Raw genomic sequence first — 12,446 nt, 5'->3', positions numbered from 1 at the left:
AGAGAAAAAAAAATTCTTGCTTATAAACCTTCCTGATCTAATGTTATTTCTCTAGACCTTTCTTTTCTTGCATAATAATAAGGAAAAGATGTAAAGCCAACGCACCTGCTTTGTGGTATAATATTTTTGAATAAAGTTTGACATCTTATTTGGCTTTCTGTATGAATCCTGGAATAGCATTAAAGATAATATACAGTGCTATATAGTGTACAAAGAGTATATGTGGTGTTAAGAGAACAAAATACAGAACAAGGTCCTACTCCTATCATAAGTCCTCTTGTCCCACTAGAAACTTAGAAAAACTTCAACTCTCAGATGGCTCTAATGAAATTTGGAGTTTGGTTTTGATCTTATTTACAAATGTTATAAGCTATTGTTAAGCATCCCAGTTAGTTACCAATGTTTCATTAAGAAATTTATTATAACAGATCCTAGGATTTTAAAGCTACAAACCAACTTTAAAAGTCTTGCTTTTCACACAGTGAATCTTGGGAATAAAGAAACAATTATACCTATGAAGTTACTGATTGAGTTCAGATCATTGCTCCCTGGCAACCAGTAATTGGCCTTGTGCACAGCCTTAAAGATGCAGCTCATGGCAGTAGGTCCTATCACGGTGCTTATGCTGAAGACTGTGAAAATGGATCTGCAACTCCAGACCTGACCTGATATTTATTCCCAGACTGCAGTTGCTAAATAACACATTGCAGTATCTGGTTATCTTTCCTCTGAGTGCAAATTTTAAATAGAAATGCATTTTTATTTGGTAATTTGAGAGATAGTCATTTCACTTAGCTGTGCAGGAATTGACTATTTAATAGATATTTCCAACATGTAACTAAATATAACTTTCAGTGTTCATTTTATAATGTTTGATGCCCAAACACTTTAGAATTTAATAAAAATAATTTTGTTCATTGTAATTAGTTGTTGGCCTGGTTCAAGGCCTATGGCTTTGGGTACATCATCAATACTGGACACTTTCTAAAACTCCTCTCGAATATCCTGCTGTTGACCCAAGTATGGAGAAGCTGCAGTTCTGCTTTCACGGGACCCGTTCCTTCTCATGATCCAGTAGGTGGGGTAGGTGCTGGGGTAGACCAACTCAAAGCAGTGGATGTGGGCCTTGGGCCTGGGTGGCAGCTAAGTAGTTCAGTACAGATGTCCATTGGGACTGCCCCCTCAGGTGAGTGGCAGAACCAGCTCTCCCTTGCCCACTAAGACAAATGAAGAGGTGATAGAAAGAGAGGAAAGACAGAAGAGCAAAGTACTTTTTTATTAATATTTTTTGGTGTGGGAGAATTGTCTGTATTCTGTCAATCATGTTTTAAAAAAATGCTGATTTGCCAGGCAGGAAGTATAGGCGGGAAAACCAAACAGGAAGTAGAAATGATGTAATGAGAGCAGGAGAATACTGGGAAGGAGGAAGTTGATTCCTCCCACTCCTGCCCAGACCACCGAAGCTGCAGGATGTAATCTGCTCCACTGAAAAAAGGTACTGAGCCACATGGCTAACATAGATCAGAAAAATGGGTTAATCAAGATGTGAGAGTTAGCCAGTGAGAGGCTAGAGCTAATGCGCCAATCAGCTTATAATTTATGGAGACCTACGTGTGATTTTCTTTGGAGCTAAACAGTAGTGGGGTAATGGGCAGGACAGAAAACACAAACAAACAAGCAGGCCCGCCCTTCATGTTACAATTTTTATTTTTAACTTTCTTTAGTGGGGGAGCTGCACAAAGGTTGATGTGGAGGGACTAGGAAATGAGTGGGATTGGGGCAGATGATATGAAATTTCCAAAGAATCAGTTAAAATTGTTCACAAAAATGCTTTTGTTGACTTAATTTTACTAATAATTTTTCTAGGGCATGGACATTTTAGCTTATATGCCTTTCATAACCACATGCTTGACTGTATCCTGAGTGAGATTTTGTATATCATTAGTTCACCAAATATATTATCTATCAAAAATCACTTGGAATGTTTTAAAAGAGATCTGTACCTGATACTCTGTGAATTGCTTAAGTTCTATGAAATTCCATAAAATTAGCATACAATGGCAGAAAGTTGATCATGTTAGGCCAGGCTTGGAGCAACTGACCGAGATATGGGAAGAGATCATATTAGAGAGTGAGGAAAGTGCTCTGGATTCAATTCTGAAATGGCAGTTACAGGGGAATACACAATTTGTTCCCACTCATTGATCTGTTCACTTAAACTTAGTGTGCATTTTAATAAAAATTAAAACCTAATAAAGTTGCTTATTCTTTCAAATAAAAAATTTATCGTGAAGGTCCACTTGTAGAAATCTTTGAAAAAAAATATATCTTGTCATGAAGTTGGGCTCAAATGAACAGCCATGGTCAAGAACTTCTAAGATACTCAAATCTAGGGTAAGCTTTCACTGACAGGCCTCTGAGACTACAAATCAAGCTCTTTTCCCACTAAGTCTGTTTTATTGTTGTGAAGGGGTTTCTGTGGAGTAGACCCGGAAGCCTTCACTGCACAGCTTCTTCATTGACTCCTCCTCCAGAATCCAGACGCTTCATTCCAACTAGAAGCTGCAGAGAGGTGGAGATGGCTTCAGTGGACACAGCTTTGAAGCCATCAACTTCCCCAAAGGCCAACTGTGACTGAAGTCTGTGGCCATACTGTTTAGCTGCTGAAGTCATACTCACACAGTATTCTGGGTAATTTTTGTAGTGTGTGGGTGTGAATGTGTGTGTGTGGAGAGAGAGGAAGAGGGAGAGGGAGAGGGAGAGGGAGACGGGGAGAGAGAGAGAGAGAGAGAGAGAGAGAGAGAGAGAGAGAAATAGAGAGTTAGTGTGTGGAGGGGGTGGGGTTGATAATTGAGAAATCTATCATTCTTCTACAACCTATGCTATTTGGGTAGACACTTGAAGATGCCTTGAAGATACAGTTCGCCTAGTACATAGTGCTTGGTTCCTTGATGCCCATGAAGATAATTATTAGGTCTTGAATCATGAGAAACATATCCTAGTATAGGGATTCTGGCTTTGTCCAACTCTAACAATGCTCTTTCTTCTTTTCTCCAACATCCAATCAAGCTTTTATATCAATATTTGAAGAGTAATTATAAAATCTATTTTCAGAGGCATGAGAGTGTTAGCAAAGATTCCTTTGGCAATTATGAAATAAAAAATAATACCTCATTTTTGTGGCTTTTAATTCTCCTCCTAGAAATCCATGAATTTTCCTATACTGAATAATTATTCCAGCTCTATTCCTTTGTGCTCCTATGTGTTCCTTTTATACAACACTCACTGAAGTGAATGCTGAGAGAATGAGGAACACTTTCTTGGGATATGTCTGAATTGCCTAGTTTTAAGAAATATGCACTGGTGGTGAGGATATGTGCCTATAGTGTGCGAGTATATCACATCCCTCCCAGCCTTCCTAAGGCTCAGAGAATATTTTTGAAGAGGGAAAGAAAGACTATGAGAGCCAGGGGTATTGGAGCAAAGGATGAAACCGAGTATCCTGGACTTGTCAGGACTGGCTTATCCATGAACTCATACAGAGCTATGGTTGCCTGTCTACAACCAGCACAAGACCAAGCCTGTCAAAATTCTAGCAAGGAGGAGGAAGAACTCATGAGTCCCCAATGCATGGGTGAGGTACTATTGATAGTTGACTCCTAGCGGAATGAAGATCAGGTTCTCTAATGAATGTGGTCTCTGGTAGATCGACCATGCTCTGGCAAATTGCCCCCACACCCATGCATACAATGGCAACAAAAACTGAAACTCAGTTGGGCATGAAATAATAGGACATAAAGTTGAAAAATGTGTGGAGAAGTGGGGTGAACTATGAAGGAGTGAGAGAGTTGAGTGTGGAATAGGTATAATGAAAATATATTCTATGCATGGTTGAAATTATCAATGAATTAATAAAATATATTTTTAAAAACTAAATAAATACACATTTTGGGAAACTAATATTTTAGCGGGAGTATAGTGTTGGGACTAATTGAGTCCTGTACTTCAGATGCTCTTCCCTGCTAGAGCCTTCTAATTGAAGTTACTAAAAGCTGTGCTTTGCCTAGAGGATCAGAGGATGGAATTTTCACCTGTTGGCCATTGACTGCAGGCTATTTAAGCCTCCATGGTGCTATTAAAGAGGGGCTTTTGTACCAGTGATTGGAGGTCCCTGTGTCAGTCTGTCTCTGCATGTGTTTCCTCAACCTCCAGCCCCTTGCCCGAAGCTGACAAACTGGGTTCTAGCGCATAGAGCGCAGACGGGGGAGCGGTGCATGGCAGTGTAGCATTGTGTAGTTGGGGGTTTTTCTTCTTCTGCCCTCTCTTAGGTCCCCTCAGCACTGGAATTGGCTCTCAGATCCCCTCCTTCCTGAAGTAGGCTGTGGTAATAGATCTAAGAACCCCGTAGATAGGAGTGCTTGGGGGCAAGCTAGTATGGGATAAATAGAGAAAGCCAGTAGGCGGGGAGAAGCCCGACTGAATGGCCAGAAAGTTTAGGGGATTGGAGGGTGCCTGTACTCCATTCCTGGGGCGGCCAGCCTGCCAGGCAGGCACACACTTACCCCTCCAGATGGATCTCCTGGTACTTGAGTGTAGCATTGTGTAAAAAGGCAATATGTGAACAAATATGGTATCTTATTGGACAGAAAATTCAACTTCATGGCCATGATGTTTTACTCAACACTATATCAAAAATGACTCCATCCCAAAGTACAGAGAAATTCAGTTTGAGATCCTGAGAAGTCTTAACACACTGGATCCCAAAGCCTTACTGGGAGCTAAAGATGAAGGAACTATGCATCTAGATGGAATCTATAATTCTTATTATTTTTTTCGTTTCTTTTACACACCAACCACAGTTTCCCCTCCCTCCTCTCTTCCCATTCCCTCCCAAAACACCCATTTATACCCCTATCCAATCCTCTTCTGTTCAGAAAAGTGCAGGGCTACGATGGAAGTCAGCAAAGCATGGCATATCACGTTGAGGCAGAACCAAGCTCCTCCCCTTGCCTCTTTATCGAGGATGGAAGAGGACTTCCTGCATGCGAGATAGGTTCCAAAAAGTAAGCTCATGCACCAGGAGCATGTCCCAATCCCATTGCTAGGGTTCTCACGAACATACCAAACTACGCAACTGTCATCCACATGCAGAGGGCCTAGGTAGGTCCCATGGAGACTCCCTAGACATTTGTTCAGAGTTCGGGGGCTTGCATTAGATCAGGTCAGCTGTCTCTGTGGATTTTCCCATCATGATCTTGATCATCCTTGCTCATACAGTTCCTCCTCCCTCTCTTCGATCAGACTCCTGAAAATCAGCCCAGAGCTTGGCTGTAGTGTAAACGGAGACTACGCTTTCATTTCCTCACCATCCAGACTCCAATGACCACACAAAAACTATATTACTTACAACATGGTTTGGCCAACAACTCAAGCACATTCCTAGCTAGCTCTTACATCTCAAATTAACCCATTTCTTTTATTATTATTATTATTATTATTATTATTATTATTATTACAAATTTTCACCTTTTCCCCTCCTCCCATTTCCCTCCCCTTCCCCCATTCTCTCTCCCCCTCCAGTCCAAAGAGCAGTCAGGGTTCCCTGCCCTGTCATTGAGCAGCTGAGGAGAGGGCGCCTGAACTGGCCCTATACTATAGAAATTAACCCATTTCTATTAATCTGTGTATGATCACAAGGCTGTGACTTACCAGTAAGATTCTGGCAACCTTCTCCTTCAACAGCTACATGGGGTCTGAGACTCTGCCTTCTTTCCTCATCTATCTCTGCCTGGATTTTCCTCCTTGCTGTATTCTACTCTGCCATAGGTCAAAGCAACTTCTTTATTAACCAATGGTAATGAAACACATTCACAGCATACAGAGAGGAATCCCACATCACTGTGATCTCTACATCTGCTTCAACCAGTTACTGGATGAAGATTCTATGATTACAATTGGGGTAATCACCAATCTGATTACAGGAGAGGCCAGTTCAGGCACCCTCTCCACTACTGCTAGAAGTCTTAGCTGTGGTCATCCTTGTAAATTTCTGGGAGTTTCTCTGGCACCAAGTTTCTCCCTAACCCCCAAATTTCCCCTTCTATCAACCAGGTTACAGTCCACAGCCCCAGAGAAGCTAGGTAACATAGAAGACCCTAAAAGGGATGCAAGGATTTCCCTGGGAAGGGAAAATAGATGAAATCTACTGGGTAAAATGGGAACAGGGGAGGTGTGTAGGGGAGGAGAACATGAGGGATCAATTGATCAACTTGGCGGCAGGACAGAGGGGGAAAATAATGAAAGTAATCTGTATCTTTTACATTTGTGCCACCATCTTATTGAAGAATTCAAATCATGTGATCAAGGCAAGGTCCTTGGTAAATTTCTACGGAATTCATTAATTAACGTAATAAGCAATCATAACCATGCATTAGAAAATAGCAAATATAAATGAATTAGAAAATGCTAAAATCATAACAATTTGTGAGAAAAAGAAGCACTCTATTTTTGACAAGTTTTGGGTTATTTTCTTCAAAGTCAGGCTATGTGTACGATGAGTTTGAGAACTTAACAAAGCATTTATTACAGAGGAAAACAAGGCCATGTTCCTGTGTGGCATTTGATGGTTATGGAACTATTGTTTTTGAAACAATGGAATGATTTGTTTCACATGATACCCCAAATTATTTATTTATTTATTTATTTATTTATGTATTATGAGAACAAAAGGAGTATCTCTGATCCACATGCCTAGAAATATAAACCTACATTCTTCTTTTTATCAAGATTCAATATTTCAGGATAATATCTGTGCTATTGCCTATAAATGTACATAGGTGTTCATAAAGAAATGCTAACTATTGTTATTTCTATCTGTATGATGCTTTTATTTTGAGCTAAGAAGATGTGATAGTTGTGGAGAAATATACCCCAAAGAAGCACAATTTGATTTCAAAATTCAGTAGCAAACTCTGTTCTATCTGGGAGTCCAAATGTCCCCTACACCCAAGTTTTTCTTTTAGAGATATCTATTTTAATATATGTAATCCCTCTCTTAAGAAACTTTGATTACTTGTCATGTATCAGTATTAGTCCTATTATTTAGCCATTGTGTGTCTCCTCTCTGAATATCCTTTGCAGGTTTGTGTGTGTACTCAGTCACTGCCTCAAGGTACTGGTGAATATTTTAACAAAGACAGTGTTCTTTCTTCCCCTTGTATGATCTAAATGCTGGTTTTTTTGCTCTTTGTTGCTACTGAATGCTATCCTCTAGATTCCCTTATTTAGAAACTTTATAGCACAGGCATATAAATGGTCTGCCATCAAGTCTTGTTATTATTATATACCACTAGTATTTATATGCTTCATGAATTGAGTTATTATACAGGATTGTAGCGGGCACAATTTTTATGTTTCACTTTTATGCAGCCAAGTCATAAGCTCATTTTATGCTACTTCCTCAGTTTTGATCTTTCTGTTTTGACACTCATAGAATGAATCATTCATTTTTCAATTTCTTTTTTTGTTTTTGTTTTTTCGTTGAAAGCTTCAACCAATTGAGCTCTCTGTTGTAGATCAATCCCTCTGCTGGTGGTCCTTCCTGCCTATGTAATTATTATTGCCACTCTTTTGGTTGAAAATCAGCTGGGTTGCAGCAGTTAAAAACAAGTTCTTTTCCATTTTTTCTTAATACTTTGGTGTTTTATTCACTTCTGTGGGTTCCTTTCTCTTTCTTTCTTTCTCTCTCATGTGTGTACATGTACATCCACACACACACAACCCACAGCATTGACTGTTCTCAGTACCAAAATCAGGGGAAGTCCATTTTATATATAGTATCATTTTTTTTGCTAAATTCCACTTCTAATATTTAACAGTACTAACCAAGAAGCTCACTCGTGCTGACATATGCTGTGCAAAAATAGTTTTCTTCACTAGAGTGTCACTGGGTAAATCAAGCAAACTCCACGGCATGTTTCTTGCTCAGGAGTAGTTGGCCAACACAAAATGGACTCCACATTTTTGGTGGTGATGGTAGTGGGTTTTGTTTTTTGCCTTTGTTTTTATTTATTTTTGTTTGGTTGGTTATTTGATTGGTTGGATGTGTATGTGTGCAGTTTTTGTTTTGTTTTGGTATTTTTTGTCTTACTTGGTTTTTTTATTGAGAGTTTGAAAAAGAAAAATAGAGAACATGAAATTGAGGAGGACCTGGGAGAAGTTGATGGCGAGGATTGAATGTGATCAAAATAATAATACAAAAAATTCTAAATAAAATAATTTTGAAAAGAGTATACTTAATATATAGCCTGTTGGACAGCAAACAAATAATTATTTGAAATATGTGGGGTGTGTGTGTGTGTGTGTGTGTGTGTGTGTGTGTGTGAAATGAAGGTGCTTCATGGGAACATATGATCTTGCAATGAGAGTTAAAATATAAAAAAGAGATAGTAGGACATATTTCATATGGAATAATGGGGAAAGAATAATACTGGGAGCTTAAAGCTTAAGCAGAGATGGGGACATGGGGTGTGACAAAGAGGAGGGATTGGAAATGGGTTAAACAAAACTAAGTAAGGAGAAGCCTTCTGAAACCCCATGAGTTTATAAATCAAAATATATACTTTTTAAAAGAAATTTGAACGTAAGTTCCAAACATTAATGAACAACATTGTTCCTATGGGCTATTAAATGAAAATGTCAGTATCATTCTCAGGTTATCTCCTTATAAGTAATCAGTTAGAGAAGCTCAAGAAGCACCAACAACCAGACAGGCTTTTTCTATTGCTCTTGGTTGCCTGCCATAAGTACATGAGACTCTATTGCTGAAGACACTATATATTTTGGTTGCAGGACACATAGAAATTGATCTTGAAGTGATCAGAAAAGGCTCCCTGCTGGTTAGCTTCATTTTGAAGGAGGGAGCTATATGTGCTGCTGTAGAAGGAAATACATCAGTGGCATTACCCAGCCCTAGACCCTGGGTGCTACGTGACTGACTATCAGGCAGGATATATCCACTGATGCAATAATGCCTTTATAAGACTTACCAATAACTCTCTGCATTGGCCTTGAACCCTAATCCATGGGAAGAAATTTATACCTGGTGCTAGAAATATGTCCAAATCCCATGGCTAGGGATGTCATAAATTCTAAGGGACAATTTATTGATATTGTTTTGATAAATGGTCTTGCCAAACATTTCTGTTTATATTGCCAGATTTGTATTGCACCCAACTTTAGTCAGAGAAGCTTCTTATGGCAGTGGGGGCTGGAGAGAAAGATCAGTGGCTAAGAGAACTGACTGCTGTGTTCAGTTGATATCACTGGGAAACCTGCTATTTTCTGAAGGGAAATGGAGGAGCAGTGGATCTGGGGAAAGGGAAGGGGGTGGGTACTGGGACGAGTGGAGGAAGGAGAGGCTATTGAGATGTACTGTATGAGAGAAGAATAAAATCAATCAACAGATAGATAGATAGATAGATAGATAGATAGATAGATAGATGATAGATATGTGAGCACTGGTTATACTAAGAAAGGACACAAGTTCAATTACCAACACCTACATCTTGGTTCACATTCCAGTTCTAGGGAATCTGATGCCCTCCTCTGTCCTCTGATGGCACCAGGTATTTAAGAGGGGCAGACAAAGATGGCAAAAAACATACAAATAAAAAATAAAAAATTTAAAATTTAAAAAGGAAAGTAAGTGGTTTATAAGGAAGACTAGAGACAGGAGAAGTTATTCTTCAAAATGACAACCTGTGATCATCCAGAAATAAAAATTAATATTGGTACCTATCTAATATAGAAATTTTTACAGCCTTCTATCTCAGACAAATTTAATTACTAACTGTTCTTTATGATCAACAGAAGTAGATAGGAAATAGACATTAGCATGACTAATTCTTAGTATGTACTAGAAGAAAACTGAAGATCAGAACAATTTGATAATTTATCAAGAATTACCAACAAAAAATCAACAGAGAAAAAAGCCTACATATTCTTTTTCTGGAAAATGTCTATTTCATTCAATTCATCTTACTGAGTACCTACTTTATTTCAAGAGTTACCTTCTGGCAAAAGCTGTGAGGTTAATATAACATAATCATCCTCCTCTCCTCCAAGAGCTCAGAGTTCTTTAGACAACACATGGATTGTAACTAGTAAGATATTTTTATGTATTGTCCCATAAATGACAAAGACTAGAGTGTGGCAAATTCATAGACTGCTGAAGAAATGAGAAACTGTCCAATGTAGTTACAATAGAGAGTGTGCCAAGAGTGGTTGAAACATAGTGAGTGCGGAAACATAGGGGGTGCGGAGTCATAATTGCAGAACTGCAGAAGAATTTAATTGGTACAGAGCTTCTGTAGGGCACATAGAAGGACAGGACACTTGTTGTGCTTTGGCTCTGCACTTCTTCTCATAATACACAGCACATGAAAACACCATAATGTTTATCTCAAAGAGTTATAGAAAGAAGTTATTCTTTATAAATTGTAACATTATCATTGTTTCATCTATAAAAGGTATTTTAAGTAATAATCATTCCTTCCTCCCTCCTTTCTTCCCTCCCTCCCTCTTCCCCATCTCCCCTCTCTTCTTCTTTACTTCCTTTTCTCCATTCCTTCTTCGTTTAATATTTACAATTTAATATGTAAAGTCTAGTTGAGGAAGAAAAAAACACAATTGAAAAATTAGGGGGAAATTATTAAGCCTTGACTATAATTTATGAATTTATTTAAGGAAGACACTTTATGTAAGCAATGAAGAATATGAAGTAAAATAAAGGAGTATTGTTGTTTTGTTTCATTGCAGTGATTCTTTTCATTATGATGAAATAACTCTGAACTAGAATTTTGGAACAGAACTGAAGTTAAAAAGTTGGTGGGAGGAAAACTGCTAATGGTACAGAGTAGCCTTAGGTCCTGGATCTTTTTCGTGTCTTTCCAGTTTTTAAAAGTTGCTAAAGATGTCTATATGGCAGAGTTCACCAACTCAAAAAAAATTTCTTTTGCTGAGTAGCCTCCTCAGTGCCCTTTTTATGTCTGTGTTCCTTAGACTGTAGATGAAAGGGTTCATCATGGGTGTTACAACTGTATACATGATGGCAGCCACCTTATCCCTTTCTGCCGAGTAGCTAGAAGCAGGAAGAAAGTAGATGCCAACAATAGACCCATAGAAGAGGGACACTGCTGAGAGGTGGGAGCCACAGGTAGAAAATGTCTTCCACTTCCCTTTCACGGAGGGGACAGCAAGCACAGCAGCGCCAATAAGTGCATAGGAGAGGAGAATGAAACTGAAAGGGATGAAGATAACTGCTCCCCCAACAACGAGGATGAGCAAGTTGTTGATTTTAGTGTCTGAACAAGCAAGCCTCAAAATGGGTTCCAGATCACAGAAGAAGTGTGGGACTACTCTCCGTTCACAGAAAGGCAAGCGGCTTAGTAGACTGAGATGCAGTACTGAGACAAGATTAGAGATAACCCATGGAATCACAACCAACAGGGCACAGCGCTTGGGACTTAGCAGTGCAACATAATGTAATGGGTGACAGATGGCAATGTAGCGGTCGTATGCCATGGCCGCCAAAAGGAAATTGTCCAGGTCCACCAGGAGCATAAAAAAATACATTTGTGTAAAGCATCCTTCAGAAGAGATGTATGGATTCCGGGTTTGAATGTCTGCCAGCAATTTAGGGACTGTCGTGGTCGTGAAGCAGATGTCAGTGAAGGATAGATTGGCAAGGAAGGCTGTGGAGTTGAGTATCACTCATAATAGCCAGAATGATAAGTGTGTTTCCCACCATAGTGACCAGATACATGCATACAAACACTGTGAAGATGAGCAGCTGCTGCTCAGACCCCACTGCGAGTCCCAGGAGGAAGAATCCAGAGATAGTAGTTCGGTTTCCTTGGTGCATGGTTCTGCTGTGTCTAAAAAGGGAAAATTTATTTTCCCTGGTAAATGGCGACATGACACAAATGCCCATAAGTGCATTACTAGACTATAGAAGAGAGTCAGACTTTGGAGCCAGACACCTAGGGTTACATTCATTCCCTAGTAAATGAAACAGCCATCGAACGAGGGCCTAGCACATAGTGAGAAATCAGTAAATATTGGTAAATTGATAACTGGGGGAAAGTGGAACATTCTGTATTTAAAGCTCACAGTCTTGGTGTCTATGTTATCTGAGCTTTCTGGAGCTATTTCAACAGTTTTTATTTTTCATGGGTCATATGAGAAATGTACAGGCACATACTAAATAGCCTGGCTTTGTATCTGAGCTATGACTACACTAAAGTGCTAACTTTATCATTCACTAATCTGAAAGACAAACAGACAGCTCCAAAGAAAAACCTATTCAAACACCGCTTTTCACATTGCAAAACGGTGAAGAACCACAGGAAAGCTGTGTGTGAATGGCCACTCACGTAAGCAACATA

At 39.2% G+C, this 12,446-nt stretch overlaps 1 pseudogene; it reads right to left on the bottom strand.

The window, feature by feature from the left end:
- Window positions 1-10,998: 10,998 nt before the first annotated feature.
- LOC121439830 lies at window positions 10,999-11,977 on the bottom strand (annotated as a pseudogene).
- Window positions 11,978-12,446: the final 469 nt, after the last annotated feature.

Source organism: Microtus oregoni, unplaced genomic scaffold (assembly GCF_018167655.1).
Source record: "Microtus oregoni isolate MIOR12 unplaced genomic scaffold, Mior012 000063F_ref0000156, whole genome shotgun sequence".
In the NCBI taxonomy this organism is placed as follows: Eukaryota; Metazoa; Chordata; class Mammalia; order Rodentia; family Cricetidae; genus Microtus; species Microtus oregoni.
The sequence above is the reverse complement of the archived record's forward strand: the minus strand, read 5'-3'. Positions and strand labels throughout refer to the sequence as shown.